This window comes from Podarcis muralis, chromosome 7 (genome assembly GCF_964188315.1).
Source record: "Podarcis muralis chromosome 7, rPodMur119.hap1.1, whole genome shotgun sequence".
Taxonomy (NCBI): domain Eukaryota; kingdom Metazoa; phylum Chordata; class Lepidosauria; order Squamata; family Lacertidae; genus Podarcis; species Podarcis muralis.
Window position 1 is genome coordinate 43,036,039 of NC_135661.1, and position 23,539 is coordinate 43,059,577.

Below are 23,539 nucleotides of genomic sequence, written 5' to 3' on the forward strand. Positions count from 1 at the left end.
GTCTTTGGACATCTAGATCTGGATGGAGGAGTGCACAGTGTGAGACTGGGAACTGAAGAGGGAGCGCCCACTGTACTTGCCTATGGAAGTTTATGAGCTTTTTAAAAGAAATACATTCCTGCTCAGAAGTTTCCAAAAACATTTAAAGGAGACAGGAAAGGATAACAGATAAATACTAATAACCGTGGCACAATTATGCTGAGGCTACAAATGCAAGGAAGTCTTTGTTCTTGCACAGCAAAAAAGCCTGGAAATCTATGTGAGAACTTTGGCAAGTGGTTCCTGAGCAAGAATACTGCCTTTGTCCGGCCGTTCATAGGATCTCTAGACCACCAGTTCAGTTCTGTATTCCTTACCTGCTGCTGACCTTAAAATACAAAAGGAACCCTTCTATGAAAAACCCTAAACAAACAGCTTGCCCCAAGGCTGAACTTTCTTTTGCAATTCCAGAGGGCTTCTTAAGACATCCTTTCACACTGATACAAAATAGGTAATATAAGATGGTCAATAAAACCAAAGAAAATAGAAGTGCCCTTCCAGTTTAACAAGATACTTATAGACAAATGGAAAAGTGGGGAGGGGAAAAACGCTGTGAAGATGCTCCTCTCTCCCCTGCCCCCCCCCAGCTTAGGAGCAGAAAATGAGTTCAACACTTTAGGCCCAGCTTTGAAGAAAGAGAAAATCAATTTTAGAAGGTCAAAGAAGAGATATGCTGTGACTTTCTGGGAAAAAATAATTTTGCTTTCCATTTACTTTTGTTGTTGCAGTCCAGAATATGGAAGGCCACAGGACTCACACCCCAAACTACACTAAACGGCAGCAGCTCTTTGAGGTTGATACAAGAATACAGTGGTACCTTGGGTTAAGAACTTAATTTGTTCCTAACCTGAAACTGTCCTTAACCTGAGGTGCCACTTTAGCTAATGGGGCCTCCCGCTGCCGCCGCACGATTTCTGTTCTCATCCTGAAGTAAAGTTCTTAACCCAAGGTACTATATCTGGGTTAGCGGAGTCTGTATCCTGAAGGATCTGTAACCTGAAGCATCTGTAACCCGAGGTACCACTGTATTTCCCAGCCTGGAAATGCCAGAGATTGAACCTGGAACCTCTTGTATGCAAAGAATGCATTCCACCACAGAACTACAGCCATTCCCCTACAGTTGTTTAGAGCATGCTGGATTCTATGAAGAAAGGTAAGGTTCTCCATCCCTCTTCTGCATATTCCACATATTGTTGGAGCATGGACAACTGCTGCACAATGGGTTGTATCCAGCTATATTTGCCTATCAGCCCACTGGAATTATGGGACTTCAGTTGGTCATGTCCATCAATTTCAATTGGTCTATTCTGAATAGGACCAGCATTAGATACAACCCAATGCCAATTATTCTGATGGGTGGATGAAAGCCACTCAACACCTGACTTTTTGCACATTCTCACAACAATGGCACTATGAAGGCGGTTGCATTACGAATTCTAGAGAAATAGTAAAATTAGGGGGGGAAATGGCCTGAGCCAGAATGCACATCTTTCTCTGCCCCCACCCTTCATTCCTTTTAAAAATAGTTTCCATCTGCAACGAATAGCTCCCAATTAGCATTTAACTATCAGACCAGGAAAAAAGTATTAAAAGGTAATACATTTTCCTTCTTCTTTCCCCTGCCTCCCTAGTTCTCTCTGAAGGCAAAGCTTCCAAACCCTAGTAACTGCTCAGGTCACATATTTGGTTCATTAATATTTACTGCTCACAATTATTCTTCAGGGAGCCACCATATATATGTTCATTTTTAACTTTAAGTATTTCCATGCAGGAGGATAGTTCTAAGGAACAAAAACCTGTCCTCTCAAAAGGACAAGTTCTTCAGTCTCTCTGCAGCCAAAGCTATATTGGGTATACATTTTTGTTACTGCTTCTTTGAGTGGTGTGTTGTTGTTTTTAATTAGGTTGTGCAAATCCCAAATTTGTTTCCTTTTTTAAAAATTAGGAACTCAGCAATGCACAACAGGACTGCTCTCATTTTATCTTCTCATTATTCCTTCCTGTCTCCTAGATTATGGTGCAATAAAAGAAATTTTCCTTTTACACTTAAGATTTTAATTATTTTGTGTACAGCTATTTAGAAACTATTCATAACTAAAATATTCAACAATGCAAATAACAGCTTCAAGAATTTCTGCATGAACTTTTTTTAAAAGTGCAGGGAGGGAACAGAAGAAATATGGTGTCATGGACCAGCTTTTGTGGACTGCGAAGCAACCGTTTAAAAGTCTGGAAGTCTGCTATGGCTGAAGAAATTCAGGGCTGCTGGTAGACCTTTGGATCCTGTAAAGCCTGCTCTGATTGACCCCTAATATAATTTCAGGACTAAGGTTCCTTCTTCTGGAGAAATTGCAAGGAAATAGAAGCAGCTGAGCAAGAAAACAGGAGAGAGAAAATATGTTCTAGAATGGATCCATTATTTCCAAAGAGTATTTGGGGAGCTTCTGCATTTTTGCAAAAGAAACATACCTGTTAACCCATCTGATCTCACATTTTCACAAGGAAGAGAGAGTGCTTGCCTTTCTAACTAATGTGGGAAGTATTTCTTACATATATTTAAGTTCGGATATAGTGTACTGAAATTTGGACTAATATTTACAACCAAATACTTGCCACCAAAGTGACGGTTAAGTACTGGTAGTTTAAAGTGTGCTATCATCAACCCAATTCTGCATAGGCTCTAAATCTGTCAAGATGCAATTTGCTTAACTTCCACTAATCTAGTTTAGTTTTCCTTTCCTGGATTCCTTAGCCAACATGCTATGAAAACTGAAACCTTTTTTAACTCTACCAGGAGGTAGAAAAGGAAACCAATAATTGTGCAGATATTATTCATTATCTTGACTCTTTCCTGGTGCAATAAATATTACCGCCTGTCCCTCAAGATTATCATCTGCTTTTAGTTTTCACATATCATCAGTAGCAATTGATTTGGTAAAGTTTTGCTCTATATTGCTCTCAGCATGTCCAAGAAACATGAAGTCCATTACATTATGGTTAATGATACCAGGGGTTTTTTCCCCAGCTGGAACTCAGTTCTGGCACCTGTCAGGTGGGTGCCATTGCCATTATAAGAGAAAAAGGGAGGTGTTCATGGTGAGTTCGGGCACCTCTTTTTTCTAGAAAATAGCCCTGTACAAAATTAATGTGAAATGCCTATTTGGGGCAAGCATGACTGACCTGAGATAGACAACAACTGGCATGCCATGGCTTATTATATTGGAACCACGTGCAGCCTTAAATAAGAGTTGTTCTCTTACTGTCCTAGCATGAAGACTCTGGAGCTCTGTAAAGGAACAGAAACCATTTCAGGGGCAGGAGCTGGCAACTCTAATGGGCTACCAACAAGCCCAGGACTTGCCTTTGCGCTCTGCTGTGATCCAACAGCTGGCATCTTTTTGGATTTGCTACTTTATGAATAACAACATACCACCCAGGGCCTTTTTCAGCCGGAACTTACAGGAACGACTTGGATGATGGACTCAAGGGCATCCTAATCAAATTTGCAGATGACACCAAACTGGGAGGGGTGGCTAACACCCCAGAGGACAGGATCACACTTCAAAACGACCTTGACAGATTAGAGAACTGGGCCAAAACAAACAAGATGAACTTTAACAGGGAGAAATGTAAAGTATTGCACTTGGGCAAAAAAAAAAAATGAGAGGCACAAATACAAGATGGGGGACACCTGGCTTGAGAGCAGTACATGTGAAAAGGATCTAGGAGTCTTGGTTGACCACAAACTTGACATGAGCCAACAGTGTGACGCAGAAGCTAAAAAAGCCAATGCAATTCTGGGCTGCATCAATAGGAGTATAGCATCTAGATCAAGGGAAGTAATAGTGCCACTGTATTCTGCTCTGGTCAGACCTCACCTGGAGTACTGTGTCCAGTTCTGGGCACCACAGTTCAAGAAGGACACTGACAAACTGGAACGTGTCCAGAGGAGGGCAACCAAAATGGTCAAAGGCCTGGAAACGATGCCTTATGAGGAACGGCTAAGGGAGCTGGGCATGTTTAGCCTGGAGAAGAGGAGGTTAAGGGGTGAGATGATAGCCATGTTCAAATATATAAAAGGATGTCACATAGAGGAGGGAGAAAGGTTGTTTTCTGCTGCTCCAGAGAAGCGGACACGGAGCAATGGATCCAAGCTACAAGAAAGAAGATTCCACCTAAACATTAGGAAGAACTTCCTGACAGTAAGAGCTGTTCGACAGTGGAATTTGCTGCCAAGGAGTGTGGTGGAGTCTCCGTCTTTGGAGGTCTTTAAGCAGAGGCTTGACAGCCATATGTCAGGAGTGCTCTGATGGTGTTTCCTGCTTGGCAGGGGGTTGGACTCGATGGCCCTTGTGGTCTCTTCCAACTCTATGATTCTATGATTCTATGAATGCCATTGCCATTATAAGAGAACAAGGGAGGTGTTCATGGTGAATTCTGGCAGTTCAAAAAATAGAACTGATACCACCATACAAGCATATAATACTCATTTCATAGATCATACTGCATCTATGACCCAGAAAATATATGCTGAAAATCTAGATACTCTGTGGACATTTTTTCCCACCACGGCTAGGATGCAGGGCCAGCAAGAGCCTACCATGGAGCCAAAGAGCAACGGCAGCTCTTTAAAACCATGTTTGGCTCTGTGCTTCTTGAAAGCAGCCCATGGGGTCAGTTAGCTGGACAGAATATGCATTCTAATGCTTAAACATGATATACAAAATGGATGGAAGACATGCACCTTTAAACAAACAAATCATTACATTAAGGCCTCTTGCCCCATGTACCAAAACATTTTCCTTCTCTTCTGCATATTACGCCTAGTTGTTAGGGCAAACCTCATGCAAAGGCCTCAAAGGAGCAACCAAAGGATGTTCCCCAGGCCTGTTTGGAGAACACCAGCAAGCCAAAAAATGCAACGTATGTTCAGCAGCAGGAGCAACAGCTGCAGCATAAGAACCAAAAGCAAAAACAAATAGCTTCCAGGCGATCCTGAGCTCTTGAGGAACAAGAATAATCACAGTAATTAAAAACCAATCTGTGAACTATTAGCTCAGCTGAAAGAGTTTCAAAGCTGCAACGGCACATCAACTGACAGACTGTGCTATCAGTGGATTCCAATGCAGAGATGTACTGGCTTCTGCATGTCCAGCTCCTCCTTAACTTTCATGTTTTAAATGAACCTCTAAGCTGACGATATTACAAACTTGGATTTTGTGTTTCTTGTGTTTTTGTGTTAAAATGCAAACTTCTCTGATTTGCTCTTTATTTATAACAGTTCCCAGCTTTCCACCAAAGGTCAGTGTGATGTACTGTACAGAGTGCTGGACTAGGACCTGAGAGACCAGGGTTCAAATCCTCCCACTCAGTCATGAAGCTCACTGGGTGGCTTTGGGCCAGTCATTACCGCCCCCCCTCAGCCTAACAAACTTCACAGGTTTGTCACTGGGATTAAATGAGGAGGGGTATCTGTGCCACCTTGCACTCCTTTGAGAAAAAGGTGGGATATAAATGCAATAAATAAAAAAATAAATTCAAAGTGGCTTGGAGACTTAAAGGACATAAAATTGGTTTGGCTTTCACAGTGATGTGCTCCTTTTACTTTCACTCATATTAGTAATGGTTCCCATTCAATCCTGTGGGTGAAAGCACTGTTCTTGGGACCTTGCTGCAGTGAGAGGAAAGACTTTCCCTCCATCCCTGACATCTTTGAAAGAGGAAGGCAATGTAGTGTACCAGTCCTTTCTGTACATAGACACCACCAACCATAATAATGTGTATTTGCTAGTACATAATAACATAGTAGGGTCTTTTTTAAATGATACTGTTAATGGGCTTTTAGGCAGAGACCACCTTTGCTCACAGATGGGGGCAGTTTTTCTTTATGACCTATAAATCTGAAGGATAAATTGAGCTGCATGTAGCCACCCCCTACCCAGATAACATGCTCGGCTTTGCACCCTTTTGCAATTTTACTAGAAAGCAGAAACACCCTAAAACGTAAACTTTAGAAATAATGCATTGCTCCTGGAAGGGAGAATACTGGAGAATATGGCAAGATGCTACACCCAGGTAGCAATGTTGTGCACACTTATTTGGGAATAAGCTCCACTGAATACAATGAGAACTACTTCCAAGTAAAAATGGTTAATTTTGCACAGTGGAGTCTAAGCAAGTGAGATGTGCTAAATAAAGGATAAATGTGGATTTCCCACCTCATCACAGGCAGTTTAGGACAGGATCTATTTACTGCTGAAATAAAAAAATCTCTCTCCCTCCCTCCCTCCCCCCCCCCTCTCTCTCTCACACACACACACACACAGTTTAACCAGGAATCATCAGGGCCCCACAACAGTTAAAAAGAAAAGACAACAAGCAATTATGATGCACCAAACAATAAGACAAAGCAAACACTTCATGGTGGAAATCAGATTGGAAAACTGGCATTCATACAAAGGCACGCTTTCTAATGAATCATTGATTAAAGTGGGAACGCAAATTCAGGATATTATCTAGTTGCTGGAGGAAAAGTTACCTCATCTAGGTCCCTTGTCTGTAAACCATTACAGAGGCTATTCTAGGGGGAAGAGATCTGAATCCAAGTTATGCTAGCAGTGTCAGATTCATCACCAGGAAAGTTGGGTTTTATATATATATATAAATTTAATTATGCATCACGGTTTCAAGAAAGTTTTATTTTCTCCAATTATGCAACTGGATAATTTCTTCAGAAGCTCTTACTATGTGTGATTCTGGTGAGGATTTACAGCATCACTGTATAACAAAGACAATTTTCTGGATTATGTTACAGGGATTTCATTTTGAAAATCAATTCTTGTCCTAAATGTCCAATACCTCTGACTTTCTTTTTCTTTTCTTCTTTAAAGGTAACACATTTTTTGCCATTCCTATATTTAAGGTCAAGAATGGGAAAATACCAGGTGCTTGTTTGACTAGGCATACAAAAAACACTTAATGCTGTGTTTTAGAATGTGGAATATTCCAAGAAAAACTCCTCCTCTCTGTGTTGCTTTATAGACTCTATATTCCAAAATTTGGAATTTGAGAATTTTACATACTGTTCCAGATCCTATTATGCCTTTTAAAAATGTGAGCATGTGTGGGCTCTGTACTACGATGCTGTCAAAGACCATTACCCCAGAGCAAATATAATCCCTGTTCCAAAATTGTTTAAGTTTATACTTATAGGAAGATTATTTAATTTTGAATGTCAAAGTTCTAACAGAATACTTGATACCTAATAACAAAAGCAAACAATCCCATTGGAAACTACTCTTGCACCTGCGAAGCTGAACTGAACCCGTAATGATTAGCTTTGCATGTGAAGATGAAGTGCAGTTTTACGTAGATTCACTATGGGGTATCCCTTATTACAGTAAACATTCCACATGGACTGGAAGTGAAAGATGAGGCCACAAGGAGAAAAGCTTTCCTGGTCAGTGAAGGCAAATTCTACATCAATACACAAAGCTACAAGCCATTGTGGATCCTGGAGAATGTGCGTTGCAAAGCCTCTACTTCTTCTGTTAAGTTGTTTTCTTTGGAGCCACTGCCAAAAGCTAATTGGCTGGTCATAGTTCAGGCTCAAGTTGGCTTAAGCAGTTAAGGAAGACTCTGCATAAACTGGCTTCAGTAGACTGGCAGACTTGCTCATACACCAACAGTAACAGATGTTTAATGGACTACTTCTTGCCCCAAGAGGCTCTTTTACTGAACTCTCAGACCATTACCAAAAATGAGCCAAACTACAGTGTTTGAAAGTGAGCTGATACATTGACTGGCCAAAGCCTTCTAATAAAAGCAGCCAAAAATCTGAGGCTGCTTAAAAATAAAAATAAAAAACCCATGCACAAATATCCCTTGAACCTTTCCTTTTGAAGTACAACCTGAGCCAGATTCTATAATTAGTCTCTGTTCTGCGAAACATACAGAAGACAGCTTAAATGTTTGTCTACGACTTGTTACTTTGGGAGGTGGGGTTGTACAAACCTACAGTAAAGCCTTGCTAAAGAAACTGACTTCTCATGGAAGTGAATAAACCAAGATCAGGGAAGTGTAATCAGGACTTAGCTGTTGGAAATACAACAGAAGGGTAAGGACCAAGCTAAATGGCAATGGCCCAATTGCTTCCCCCACTTCTCCCCAATATGGGCTCTGCAGTGACTAATAAGTAGTGACTTGCCAAACTGGCTGGCTAGCGGGAAACATCCGGTTGCAACACGATGTAGCCAAAGTGGAAAATGATTGCCAAATATACTTCAAGGTCAAGGAGGACTTATTCCTTTTGTATAAATTTACACAAAAGTGCCTTCTAGACCAATAAATGTGAACAAGGGGTCTAAGTCATGTCTGATTTGCCCCTTGAGAAATTCCTTATGGAATTAGTTTCATCAGAGTGCAAGAGCTCAGTTAAAGGGCTTAAAGGCAAGAAATATGGATGTCTGCCAAAGTCTGCACAAAGTTCAAGAGGAAATAACATCCTAACCAATTTTTGTGCAGCATCTTATCAGCAAAAACTGATTATACACTCTGATGAAAAGAATGGATAGGGGAAAACATTCACAGCCAGGGGTCTTTGGCTTTCAACCAGGAACTGCTGGTACCTAGACATGAACTCTTATCCGGAGAAGTAACAGTAAAAGGTTACAACTTGCAACTTGCTCAGTAGTGGACTAGCATAGGGTAGTAGACCCGAGTCTTTTACTGGGATTTCTTGTTTGGGATCTTGATTTAAATCCTTACCAGCCTACAAAGCTCACTAGGTGGATTTAGGCAAGTTAATATTTCTTAAGAAAGTTCAAGCATGGTGTGGGAGCCCACATGCAAGTCCCACATAGTTCAGAAGTGGTCCTAAGGTTGCTCAAGAAAAGGACCAGCTATCCGTTATCTTATAGCTACAAGCTGGAACTGAGGGAGCCAGGAAAAGACATCTGGCAAGAATAGTGTGCTTTGTGTTCAGACAAGCAAGTAGTAAGATGACAATGGCAAGGTGGTGAAAATTCTTGTGGAATGAACTTCATTATTTATTTGCCATCTAACCAGTGCATGTGAATCTTGTTCAGTGCTGCCTTTTGTCAACCTCAAAAGGCAAGCAAATCAAATCATGTTTGTGTTCAGCCCATATTTATCATTAAAATCACATCAAAATAAACTCACTTTTAACTAGGTAATTACCATTGCTCGTGCCAAGGAATTATGGTAACTGTAGTTTGTTGAAGGTACTTGGAATCCACTAATAATTTTACACTGCAAAGCTGTGCTGATCTTCCAAAGTTCACTAGCATTACTTGGGCACAGTATCCTAGTCTTAGAAAAACTAAAGTAGCCCTTTGGTTTACATTCAAAACATCAGGGATATGCCAAATTCCACTAGGGGGGGAAAGCAGAAACAAGTAGTAAAAGTAAGTAAACTTTACAAATGTTTTAATTTACATCATAACTGGCAGGAGGAGTTTTCAAAAGAGAATTACAAGCAAAACAGCATATAAAATATGGCTTTTGTTGTCAGGGTAACAAAACATTGTTCCAACAGCATGTTACAGAGCAGCACAAAGCTGGTAGAAATTTGAAGGAAGAACTGACAGTGATTCAAATCTCATGTGAGCAAAAGGACAGGACAGCTGTGTTTCCCTTGCAAGTTCAAGAGAAGGAAATAAATGCAGCATCTCCTGAACTTTACCTGAGCAATTATACAAATTGGCCCAACTTGGATCTGAAATCAGAAACTAAAGTGCCCTTTGTACTGGTCACAAGGAAGAGCCAAAAAGGCCCCAGCACTTTACAAAATACGCACATCTGCCACTCTGGTTGCTGCATGAGAAGAGAATCAGCAATTCGAAAAATAATGAAAAGCACACAGAAGTTGCTTTAATTAAACCAACAGGCAGATGCTTCACATCTCTTTGCCAACAAAGGATGTCATGAAAGTTGGACCACTGGGCACAGGTTCAGGGTCCCAGGCAGCCCAGGGAGCTTTGTAACACGAACCAATAAGCACCCCAACACCGCTTGCTCACCTAGCCAGCCAAGAAGGAGGGAAGGAGGAAAGAGTGGTGCCACTGCTTCTCCCAACAAAAAGTGCAGGGCATTTGCTGCCAATCACATCCCCTTTGCAAAGATGGAAAAAATGAAGTGGGATTATTCTATTGTGCCTTTAAAAATCAGATATTTTTTTCATTTTGGTTGAAAGTGTGTTCTCATATAGTGTCTAGATCCCAAACCCAGCTCAGAGAAAAGTTCTTCACCCATTCTCTCTCTCTGCATGCTTTCTAAGATTTATAGGGCAATATATCTAAGATGAAGAAACATACATCTTAATAAAACCATAGAGGGCAATGATGGCAGGTGTGCATTCAGTGCTATCAGCCTCATAAAGTCCATTAAGAAAGGTTCTAGGCAGGCCTTGAGAAGGAATTTTAGTTGTTACTGTTTACTATATTTTTATCCCAGTATTCATTCTCCCAAAATGGTTCATCTCAATGAAAAGAGAGTGACATGGGCCCTGTCATCAGGCTTACACACTAGAAAGATAAAACACACAAGGGAAGAGGAGTGGAAGAGAAAAGAAAAAGGAAGATCAGCCCTTCAAGGCCAAGACAAAGTGGTAAACTACAAGCATTGATACGCAATCTGGGCCAAACTGAACTTCCATTGCTACTGTTTTTGTGTTCCCATTCAGTGCCTCTATTTTTTTTGCAAGGCAAATGCATGGCAGAAGTGGTTCCCTTACAACTGCTTCTTCAGCCCTAGGGCAACTACCCTTTCCCCCCAAAATGAAGACATCCCCCGAAAATAAGACCTCCCCGATAATAAGGCCTCCCCCGAACATAAGGCCCCCGAAGCTACCGTAAGGCATCTGACTCCTCTGGACCGTAGCGGTGGGCGCCGCCACGCAGCTCCCTGACTGGCCACTGTTCAGGCAGTGCAAGGTCTCTTTATATCAGAGAGCCCGAGCTGCCTCCAGGATAATCTGCCGTCTGCTGCTCGCTCTGCCCTGATGGAGTCTGGCTGACTCACAATTAGACAATAAATGTGTACCGTATTCTTCTTCATGGAAAAATAAGACCTCCCCTGAAAATAAGACCTAGCGCATCTTTGGGAGCAAAAATTAATATAAGACACTGTCTTATTTTCGGGGAAACAGGGTAGCAACTGGATCCAAGCATTCTTTCTGCCAGATTTGGGGGGTGGGGCACAGCAAGTTCCCAGATGCTGCTTCTTCTCTGGCCAGCAGATTGGGCCCAGTTGGTCTCCCAACTAGCCATGATGTTCTTCCTAGGAGGGAAGGGGTGCAGCCTCCCAGTGGCCCTTTGTCCTAAGAAGGGGTGATGCTTAAATAAATATTCTCATTACTTGAAGGAATTTCAGTTCATCCATGGACTGATTAAATATGAATATGACTAAAACAAAACAAAACAAAAACAAAAACTTATTTTGGTTTGTTTTTAAATGCAGCCACCATTATAAATAAAAAAAGACATTCCCTTGTGTGCACCAATAATGCTTTTTCGAAGATGGTGCCTGCCATGAGCTGTTTTTGCCCACTTTAATGGCTTTCTAATCAATTGATTCAACTGATCAGATAGTTAAAGGAAGGAGCAGCAGGAATTGTTTTTTTGTCCCTTCAGAAGGATGGTCTTTATTGAAACTCATTTGACTATTGATATAATATCTGCTTTACAGGGGAAAAGTGCTTTCTCTTTGGAATGCCAGCTTGAGGCTCATATTTTAGACCCCTAAGTAGGCAAACCCCATTATTTTCATCCAACTCTTTCACAGCACAGAGCAGTGAAGAGCCTGCCATAAATGCACCACACATCTGCTTTCTCTTTCATCGCAGCAAAGACTGGACAAATGTTTATTATCCCCTGGTGAAGGATGAAAGGATGTGTCTTTCACACCAGCCTAATGATCCAAACATATTATTTCTTATTTTAAAGCCTTAAGGAGAGAATGAATCCTAGAAGGCTATCAGATTGTTTGGCTACGTCTTGTTCTAAATGTTAAGGTTACACAGATGGTGGCTTCCCATTTATGCAAGGCTCTGTAGTTGAAGACATTATCGCCCTCTTCCCCAATCAAGCTTATTTAACTTAATGCCAATAATCTGACATGTTAACACTATATAGCTCCTTTAAAAAGTGAATTGGGATTCAGTTAAACTTCCCACTGGGAAAATCAAGTGAAAACTTCTTTGTTCTGGTCAGGATTTTAGAGTTCAATGGGTTGATTGCATGAGAGAAATTGGATCCAAAACAGTTCAGGTGGATTCCTGGTATTGGGCTAACTGTCACATATTGGATCCTAGACAAACCCCAAACTTGTTAATGCTAGGCTATTTTCCAAGCTATTCTGGACTTCAAGTCCCAACATGGGCAACTCTCCTTGAAATGTAAACTTGATCAACGGTTTATGTAACATTTTTATCCTGCTGTCACTAATGAACAAAAGTATCCATATCATAAACAGCAGGATAATCCTGGCTGTGACAATGTGTTATCTCAGAGCCATGTGGTCTCTCTCTCTCTCTTAAACTTTATTCCTAATTACTTAGTTGCTACTGAGGAGTGCCCACTCAGTGGTGTTACTTACAAAAAATGTTTCATGTGCACAGCAGTTATTAACAGTTGGTGAAAACCAGGGTAGTATACCTTTATCTGAGCTCAAGTGAATATATTATAAATTAGACATGAAGCTCAGATATGGATGTAAAGACATTTGTGCATTAATAAAAGAGTTTACTTACAAAAAGACTTCCCAGAAGCTTATGAAATGAGCATTCCTCTGTGGAAAATATAAATATTTATTTGCATCAGCCACTAGGCTTTGCAAATCCCTATGTGAAAGAATATTTGCTTTTGTTGGTCCAATAGCTTAAGTTGTATTGAAGGGTGCTCAGTTATCAAAACTGAACAAAACAAATCTCCAAGAAAGTCCTGAAGAGGTCTGCTGCCAAGTAATTGGGCTGGGTAGACCAGGACTTTGCTAAAGGCAACTTGTTATACTCTTTATGTGCAGCTGCAGCAGACCCGCCAGCATCTCTAGTTCCTTTGTGGCCCATCACAAGTGTTGAAAAGTCTACAACTCCACCTTGCTTTGCTGTAGAGCTTTGCACTGGCCCAAATGACAGTCCCAGTCAGCTATTCCTGGCCTGTGGCTGACCTTGAGACAGCCCCCTCACAATACAAAAATATATTTTGCTATCACCTGACCCACTGGGCCAGCCAAAGTCCTCTCTGATGCCTTATCCGATTAGTGTCCAGCATGCATGGTAAGTTTTCCAATAGGCAGATGATTGTCTTTTAAAGAAAAGTTTTTTGAATGTCTCCCAGTTTCTTTATGGGAAGCAGAGAGAGCAATATGGGGTGTGAATTTGAAGCAGATTCTATGAAAGTTCTGGACCCAAAACTGTTGTTTTCTTAGTGTACACATCTGGCTTTCCCCAGTATACTGCCAGTTCTGTAACTCAGTTGAATACCCAACTGGGAGAATATAAAACTAGAATGGAACCAAAAATAAAGGCAAGAAGCACTAATTTGGGTTCAAGCAACACTTGTAATTAGCTGAACTAACCAACTAATATTTACTAATGAGAAATGCTACTTTTGTATAAAAGCATAAAATGCAGAAATGGAGTTTTGAAGATGCAAGAAAGGTATCTTTTCTTTTGCACACAAAAAGAAGACTTTGAGAAAACTAGTTTTCTCACAATTAGAAAACAAAAAGCCCTATATTATAAATGAATAAAACACAAGCATGTAGTACCAGTTGTCCCCTGCTTGCTAAACAAAATTGTCTTTCACCAGCCAGAAAGTTTTACTCTATTTTCAGGGGAAATGGCCAGCAATCAACACTGACAGGTTGCAACTTGAGCATGTTAAAAGTCTGAGAAACTAATTAATGCTACAGAGGTTGCAATCCTTCTTTCATTTTACATACACAAAATCTAGGATTTGGGGCTTCACCGTCTCCCCGTTTTCCTCTTAAAATCCATAAGCTTTAAAATAAGAAGAAACCAAGAGCCATATTTAAGAAACACACAAAACTATAGAAGTCCAAGAACACTGCAGCTGGTATATTTTATACTCCCCTTTCCAGCTGCAGTTTAAATTTATCTAATGTAGATCTGTAAACTCAAAAAACAATTTCATGTAATCTCCTAAATGTAACCTTTCATTGCAGACCTATATAGCTAGTATTGCTGAACTCCTTAAAATAGATTAAGTTTTTTAAATGGGGGAGGAGCCCTTTTGGAGTGGATAAAATCTGGTTTTCGTACAGATTACAATGCAATTAGATTTGCAGCTATCATATAGTTTCTGCAACTGCCTTGGGACCGAAAAACGGTCCTCCATATGTAGGTGAGAACATGGTACAGCTGTGTGGAAAAACCACCATCCATTTCTGTTTCCAAGGTCTTCATGCTCTCCCCCATGCTGGACTACTTGCCCCACTCTAGTAGTTGTGCTGACTTAAGAGGGCTAAAAAAAAAGCCCCTCTGGGTAGATAAGACAGGAAGAATCTAGCCATACGTTTGCAGTTAATGCACAGAAGAGACATTTAGGTATCATTCCAACTATATTTCCCTTCCCTTCCAAATAAAAAACGGAATTCCCAGAAACAAGTCTGTTCCCTGTGTCCCAAGCCTTCCTGTGCAGAAATTCTTCATCTGGTTATGTCTTGCTATAAATCATGGCATTCGTGGAAAGAGATCTCCAAATTTCATGCTACATGACCTTACACTATGTGACCTGCTCAAAATCCAGCTCTTATTTGCAGTACTTGCACGCAGCATTGACAGTTGATCACAAGCAGTGAATCCCTAGCCTATCCTGAAGGAAAAGAAGAACAACCTATTTTGACCGGTTATTACAGCATAGCAATTTTCTAAGTTTTCCAAAAGAAACTAACAGGGGCATAATCTACCACCAAGCTCCTTGCACAAAAATTGATGAGAGAGAGAGAGCGTGCGCGCACGCAGAGTTAATTCTGGTCTTGGGTGACATTTTATCAGATGATCTGTGTGCATGTGTGTGTGTATGTGTATTTCATTGTTCAGTCCTGTACTGTAAAGCGCTCAGAAATCATTGGATCCATTCCAGTCCGGCTTCCGTGCTGGTCATGGGACCGAGACGGCTCTGGTCGCCCTAACAGATGATCTCCGCAGGCAGCTGGATCGAGGCGGGTCGGGGCTGCTGATTCTTCTAGACCTGTCAGCAGCCTTCGACATGGTCGATCACGAACTCCTGGACCACCGCCTTGCCGACGTGGGGATCCAGGGCACAGTCCTTCAATGGCTGCACTCGTTTCTCTCTGGTCCAGGACAGAGGGTGGCGCTTGGGGGGGAATTGTCATCGCGCCACTCCTTGGTGTGTGGAGTGCCTCAGGGTGCGATTCTCTCCCCGATGCTTTTTAACATCTTTATGCGCCCCCTCACCCAGCTTATCCGGAGTTTTGGGCTGGGTTGCCATCAGTATGCCGATGACACCCAACTCTATCTGTTGATGGATGGCCATCCTGACTCGGCCCCAGACACACTGACCAGATGTCTGGAAGCTGTGGCTGGATGGTTACGTGGGAGCCGGTTGAAGTTAAATCCTTCGAAGACAGAGGTCCTCTGGCTGGGACGGGATGATATGGGATTGAGGGGGCAACTCCCATCTCTTGCGGGGGTGCAATTAGTGCCAGCATCGTCCGTTAAGAGTTTGGGTGTAATCTTCGATACCTCCCTCTCCATGGAGGCGCAGATTACAGCTATAACAAAGGCGGCATTTTTTCATCTCTGCCAAGCTAAGCAGTTGGCTCCTTATCTCTCTCGCCCTGACCTAGCCACTGTGATCCACGCGACAGTCACCTCCAGACTGGATTATTGTAACTCGCTCTACGTGGGGCTGCCCTTGAGACTGACCCAGAAACTCCAGCGGGTGCAGAATGCCGCGGCGAGACTCCTTATGGGGTCTTCGCTGCGTGATCACATTCATCCGGTACTATACCAGCTGCACTGGCTCCCGGTGGAGTACAGGATCAGGTTTAAGGTGCTGGTTTTAACCTTTAAAGCCCTACACGGCCTAGGACCCTCGTACCTACGGGACCGCCTCTCCTGGTATGTCCCACAGAGGAACTCACGGTCTGCAAATAAAAACATCCTGAAGATCCCAGGCCACAGAGAGGTTAGGCTGGCCTCAACTAGAGCCAGGGCTTTCTCGGCCGCGGCTCCAATCTGGTGGAACGCTCTGTCACAAGAGACTAGGGCCCTGCGGGACTTGACATCTTTCCGCAGGGCCTGCAAGACAGAGCTGTTCCACCAGGCCTTTGGCCAGGGCACAGCCTGACTCCCTCCCTCGGCAATCTGCACAGAATTTTGCTTAATGGTTGCCATCAATTTGATGTTAATTAATTTTTATAATGAAATGTTTTTAGAACGTTGGATTATTTTGGTTGTTGTTAGCCGCCCTGAGCCCAGCTTCGGCTGGGGAGGGCGGGATATAAATAAAATTTATTATTATTATTGCTGTGAAGTAGTATGGGAATTTAATAACTATTTTTAAAATAATAATAATAATGTAGAGGGGTGCTCAGTTGATGGCTCCCCTTCAAATTGTGCTCCAAATTGGCTCTAGGTGAAGCATCTCTTAAAATCTGGCACTGCATTGTGCAACAAACAGAGGATATGAAAAATTGGGAGCTCGCATGACCCAGAGGACAGAGAGAGGCTGATTTGAAACTGGCAGGTCTGATTGTCACATCAGATCTCTTGGCCTCAGCTCCTAATCTGTACAGGAGAATAATAGAGCTGCAGTCTCAAACTGTTTAGTCCATCAGTTTAAAACTTAATTTATAACTTAGTGAGCAAATATTAATTGATAGGTCAGATATTTAATCTTGATAGGTTTGAGATCATTTTCTTGAGTTACGTAATACTGAGTGTTGTTTTATGCACATTTAATTTGCTCAGCAGTCTAAGAGTAGATAATTAATCAACTAATATTCTTAGTTGACAGCTGGTAAGGAATAGTAGTGATCCACCTCACAGGGTTGTTAGGGCAAGCACATAATAAACGGCTGTTGGAATTGGGTATGGTAGTAATCAAATATATAACTCTCTAGGAAATTCGCAGTTTATGAAAGCTCTCTCTTGCTCTCACTCTCCAGTCAGCTGTGTCATTAGTAAGGCTGCTCACATTTTTATGAGTATTTGACATATGGGACTTTCTATGAGATTTTGATATTTTTATAATACGTTTCATCTGCTTCAACCCTGGCTTCTGCCTTGAATTCTCTACATGGATTGATGGCTGCCCTCTGGCTTCTTTCCCCTTATGTTCATACTCTGTCATCCCCTCCACCAAATTCAGGATATGAACCTCCTAGCATGTATCTTTAATAAAATTTAATAAATATATAAAAAAGGAAAGTGATGGTTTTAAATAAATTTGGCAAATTAGAGAAACGTATGAGCTGATGTAATCTTCCTGTTTTACAATGAATCAGATATTAGTTTGCCAAAAATGGATTTTTTTGTTTTGGCAAGGGCCAATATGGCAGCAGAAGGAGGCAGTGTGCCTGAGGGAAATCAGGAGGGCTTTGGAGCAGGGGAATGCAGCCAGAGGCCATGAGGCAAGGATACAAGGAGAACTTCACTAGCTGAGCCCCTAACCCTTTCCCAGACACTGACTGTACTCTTCCAAATGTTTTCTCTGCCAGTGAAATGGTACAGTGCAAGGAACCCCACCTGACTTTTGGACTTATTTGGCCGGCACAATATTACTGAAGTCACCAGAACCAGTATGCTTCACTGGATGCAGTCATAATATAGAATAAGGGCACCTATTTTCTTCGACGGAAAGTTGGGGAAAGTGTGCCATCACTTTTGCTAAGAAATGTATGCCTTTGTGTGGAAAAAACTAGCTATGAGTAATGTTTACAAGGGACATACTATGGAATGAACCTTTGACGACCCTTGGTATTTCTGTACTGGGTTCAAAATTTGCCACAGTGTTAATTCCCACTGATGTACAAACATACTGTCATTCTGTGCAGATAATTGTGCTTTGCTCCTAATGACAATTACTGTGTTCTTTTCAGGGGCCCACACAGGCCTGTGCTACACTCATTACATGCTTTATTTACAAAGAATTCTTTTGATTGCAGTGCCAAGTTCCACAGAGATTGATGCCCTTCTTGAAATGATTACAAATCAGTGGGGTTTCACAATGCAAGAGCAGGACCCTTGCCTCTGACATTCAAGGATTAATGGCTGGCCTATCAAGACATGCAGAAAATGTGATGCAAAGCCCATGTGAACTGGGGTGAATGGGTGGGTAGTAGAAGGCTAGAGGAATGTGCAACAGGTAGATCAGCAGCCACAAGGGAACTCTGGATGGGTTACCCATTGCTAGCAGCAGCTGGTGGGGCAGTGTAACAACACATTTTTAGATGGTTTCACTTCCAGGTCTGGAAGTGGGTGCTTCTCACAAAAAAAAGGCCTTCACTCCAGCATGTTGGGAAAAACAATATTCACTCGGACACTCTCATGGGAGTTTTATATGCTACTTCTAGAGAGATATATGAGAAAAATGTGAGAAAAATGTTTTCACCCACTGTAATGCAAACAATGTCTGGTTTTCAGTAAAGTGAAAAAGGTACCCTTAATTCTACATTGCAACCAAGATCCTGCATCCAGAGACTTTAATGGTACCGCACCATACCATTAAGCAGAGATATTGAACCCACTACTTAAACTGGACCCAGTAAATAAATCAGTCAAGGAGAGAGTTCTAGATCGACTTCAACACCCTAATGTGTGGATTTAAAATACACAAACACACACATGGTTTACAATATAAAAACACAAAAAGACCTAACATAGTAACAAACAAAAACAATACCCCCTTACAATTTAGAAGGCCAGCAATTGTTTAATTAGCTAAAGGTTATATTATAGCTATATCACAATGTGCTAGTATTCTCACTATTCCATCCCCCAACTGTTTTATGAGATAGACTCATTATAATTAACAGCAAACCTAGAATGCAGTTTTTTGCTCAAGCCTATTCCAAAAGTCCATTAAAAAACCTCAGTTTCAACTAGGACATGCAAGGCCCTGGTGTACTATCTACAGGTCAATGCCAACACTAAAACAAGATATCACTTGTTTGGGTGCATATGCTCAAATCAGTAATTCAGTATGTACATATTACAAATAAATATATTGCAGAGTCATCTTGAGAGAATTCATTTGTAGCAATTTGCTTTACATCTGTACTTTAAAGATAATGCCTATTGGTTTGTAGGCAAGTGGGGTGGAGAAAATGGCCAAGTTCTATCTTACTATTGTCAGGCTTATGCCTTCTGCTTCTATAATCTGCAAACAACAGTTTATTGCCCAAGAGGGTAGGAAACTCTTTTGAGGTTCATTTTTAAAGATGAATCTTTGTTTATTCCCAAATTTGATTGCAGCATGAGGCTTCCAGCCAAGGGAAACACAGCAATGAAACTGACCCATTAAACTAAAGGAGTGAGAGAGGGTTCCAGTCTGGGTAATGAAGGATGAAGCTCATGCTAAATTATGTGCTATTAAACAGACATCCAATGGGTGTGACAGTCCTAAACTTTCTCAGAAACTACGAATTAGGCATAGCTGAGATATAAAGGATCAGGGTGAAAGAAAGAAAGAAAGAAAGAAAGAAAGAAAGAAAGGGGGGAAATATCTGGAGTGTTGGCTTTTAAAGAAGTTACATAAATTATGTTTTTCCAGTTGATTATATCCACCAGCCTCTGCTTCTCCAAAAGAGCACATGATATTAGGAGTAACCAAAACAAGCTTGATATGGAATGGGAGACGCATTTTTTTTTTTAAGTTGGTTTTGTTTGGAATTCTGTTAGATAACACCCAGAATGGACCACCAAAGTACCAAGGCAAAGAAACAAAGCTGCACATTTCTCCACATTTACTCATTCTGAGAGAACAAAATGGAATGCCTGAGAAACGCTTCATGGCTTGTTTCTATTTCTTAGCTATGACTATGAAATTCAGAGAAGAAATAAAGTCAAGAAGTTCAGCAGAAAGATCAGAGGAAGAGTGGAAAGAAAGAAGAGTGGAAAGCAGGCAAGGCAGCCCACCAAATTCCAACTCTTTGCAAGGCAAGAAAAGGCAACAACTGTCCAACCCCAAAGCAACCTAAGTCACCCAGTTGGCCCTGCCCAAGCAGGTGCTGTGGGGAAAGAAGGGTGAATAATCCATGGTGAGCCAAAGGCACACTATAAAAAGAAAACACACCCACACACCCCACACACAATCAACAGATCACTACCAAGCCAACTTGAGGGGGGAATTCTTTTAGCTCACAACAGGACTAGACAGATGCAGAGCACTACCAAAATTTTATACTATCCATGAATGTGAAAAGGCAAAACTGTCTGGTTCTGGAGTGTGATGATTATTCCTATCTCAAAAAAAAAAGTGATAAAGCAAGTAAGAGGAAGTGGTTTATTATACAACCCTCTACTTTTAAAACCCAAAATAATAACACACATTACTAACAAGTTAAACACAACAATAATCAGAGAAGGGAGAGGGAACCTGTGGCTGTCCCTTAAGCAACAACCAATATGGCAAACAATCAGGGATTATGGGAGTCATAGCCAGCAACTGGGGGTTGGGGGGTTGGCACAGGCTTCTCACTCCAGAAATGTCTGTTTACTATGTTGTGTTTGAACCACCAAGCTACACAAATATCCCTCATGGGATTTACTCTTAACTCCACAGTGCAGATTGTGCTGTCCATGCATTATGACAACATAATAAGGGCAGAAATAAAAATAAGTTCCTCCCTTCTCCAAGACCATTTCCCGCAACTCCAGTTGTGAGCTATACAACACACAACCAAGGTTTGGGAGGGGAGAGCTCTTGTAATATAGGGAAATGATAGCTCAGTCCCTCCTGTGAAATTCACCCTGACTCCAATCTCAGATGTTTGCTACTCAAGAATGTACGCTGAAATTTCCCATGTGCAAAAGACACCACAAACAGAACCAAAGCTAGGAATCAATCCCACAAAATTCAGTTGAAAGGACAGTCCTCAAGAGAGCCTAAGAGCAGCAAATTTTTACGTAACATACTTTTAGTTATAAGATCAGCTTCTGTTCATCCGCGGAGTGTAAGAAGAGATGCCACTTGAAACCACCTACATGAACAGCTTTTTTGCTCCTTTATGCATTGGGCCTATTAGATGGCAACATCTTGTGTTATTAGACAGTTGCTAAGAAAAGTGTGAAAGCAGTTGCTGGCAGAATTATAGCAGACTTGTCAGTGGCTTTTAAATCAAGGGCAGTTAAACACTAGAGAACTTGAGTATTAAAACCGCACGTATGATATTGCTTCCACTGAATCTCAAGGATTATTCATCATTCTGTTAAAACAGGCATAAGACATTTTGCAAAGCTACTTGACCGTTGCAAGACAGTTATACTGACCCAATGCCTTTGGTGAAATGCTGGCAGCACTGGTGCGCTGGTTACAGTTACAGCTGTAAAATGAATGCTGTATAAATCAAAATATACTCATAAACCCCACAGAAGGCTGGCCAGAGAAATGCTGGTCTCACTCACATGCATGATGCTTATTAACTGCATATGCAAGATAGATCATTATATCTTAAAAGCCAGTTATCAGCATCATCTGAATAGCAGTGCTGTTGTTGTTGGGTTTGATTTGAGACTTTTTACATGGACTTTGCGCTATAGGAGTGTTTTGTTACTGTTGTTTTTAAAGAGGAAACTTAGATCTTTCACACATGGCCAGGGATGGGATGGCGACTATAAGGTACAGTCTTTATTCATAAAGCAAATAACTCTTTCATGTAATCCCTTGCTCATTTTAACATATGAGCTACTCCAAATCCCATTGATCCTTCATTTCCTTCTTACTGTTCCCTCATTCTGGCCTCTGAAAACACTTTCCCACATCTTCATGGCTTGTAAAAGCCAATTCTCATGCTCTGCTCCATTTTCTCTCTGATATCATTGGAGCCAGCTTTAATGGCGACGTCTATATAGTCCACACTAGACTGAGAGGATTCCAATGTTAGGTCCACACTAGAGTAACAGAGGCCAACACAAAACAGGGCTAATTGTGCAGATGGGATTGTTTAATTATAAAAGCAAAGTGGCATATATATTTTTTGTGCTCCTGCACAAAGTCCTTTCATTTCTGTGGGGCTTCAGTAGAGGCTTTCCAAAACGGATCATGCCCTGCAATATGCATGTTTGTGCATAATTTTTACAGGCGCCAACTGGCTCCTAAGTTACATTCTTTTCCTCACTAATAGCCCAACTATCCATTATAAGCTTCTCAGACTTGGCACTGGGCTGTCCAATCACCCTATGTGTGTTGCTATCTCCATCCAAGGAAGTCTCTCTGCATTCTTCCCACACTGTTTCTTTGTGCACACTAACTGCTGCCAGAAATGAATACATTGTGGCTGAAACAAAGCCACCGCCACCATGTGCTGAAAAATGAAGTGGACAAACTCTTGGCAACACGTTGAAAAGAACAATCTTGTTGTGACAATGGTATCAGCTACATGTTCTGTTAAATATATTCCTCTATCCTCAAGATGAGTGAAAATAATGTTGGTTCCTAATAATTTATGTGACGCTCATCTTCCAACTGGAGGGGTTTCTTCTTTTGCATTTGTGCCTCACAATAATGCTTCCACTCCTTGTTTGCCAGGGGTACCTGAAGAGCGTTCTCTCTTTCACTCTATTACTTCTCTGATATTAAAGCATTGTTATTTGGAAGATCACGGGAGACACTGCCTAGCCTTCCCCAAGCCTGCCTGCTTGCCTGAGGGGAGTCAGTGTGTGCGGCAGCTGGCCACGGAGGGCAAGGGCCGAGAAGGGAGCCCAGCAGAACTGGTGCCAGGATGGGAGAGTGGACATGCCATGGAGCAGTGAAGTCATAGAGAAGGCACCTCCCACCCGCTCCATTGGTTGATAAAAGCAGACCCAAACAAGAGGCGGCCAATCTATTTATTTTGCGCTGATCCACGTAAATGCGGCCGTGCATGAGTGGGATGCACATAAGTGGGCAGGCGCCTGTACTCAGGAGAGTGGAAAATACCTTTACACATGAATGAAGAAGGAATTCAAAGAATTGATTGATTGATTGATTGATTGATTGATTGATTGACTGATTGATTCATGCATACACCTCTGGAATAGTTTGCGCTTTTGTAACATTTGAAACTGCAGCTGTGCAGATATGGCGGGTGTCATGGCTACTTCTTTGGAGATTTGCAACACTGGTGGAAAAATGAATCATTTGCTCTCCAATTCTTGACATTAATACTGCAGCATGGGATTCCCATCTCACAGAAATGACACCCATTCTGCAGAGATACACAGGAGCCAGACCTGTCCCATATGAGTATTTGAGAATATAAAACTATATTATGGTTAACTGTAATTAAAGAT

The 23,539-nt window shown here is 41.5% G+C and overlaps 1 protein-coding gene across 6 annotated transcripts in view; it reads right to left on the reverse strand.

The window, feature by feature from the left end:
- The window catches only part of BANP (BTG3 associated nuclear protein), a 151,667-nt gene that overhangs the window by 12,714 nt on the left and 115,414 nt on the right, over nt 1-23,539 (reverse strand). The gene's annotated exons all lie outside the window — the stretch shown is intronic.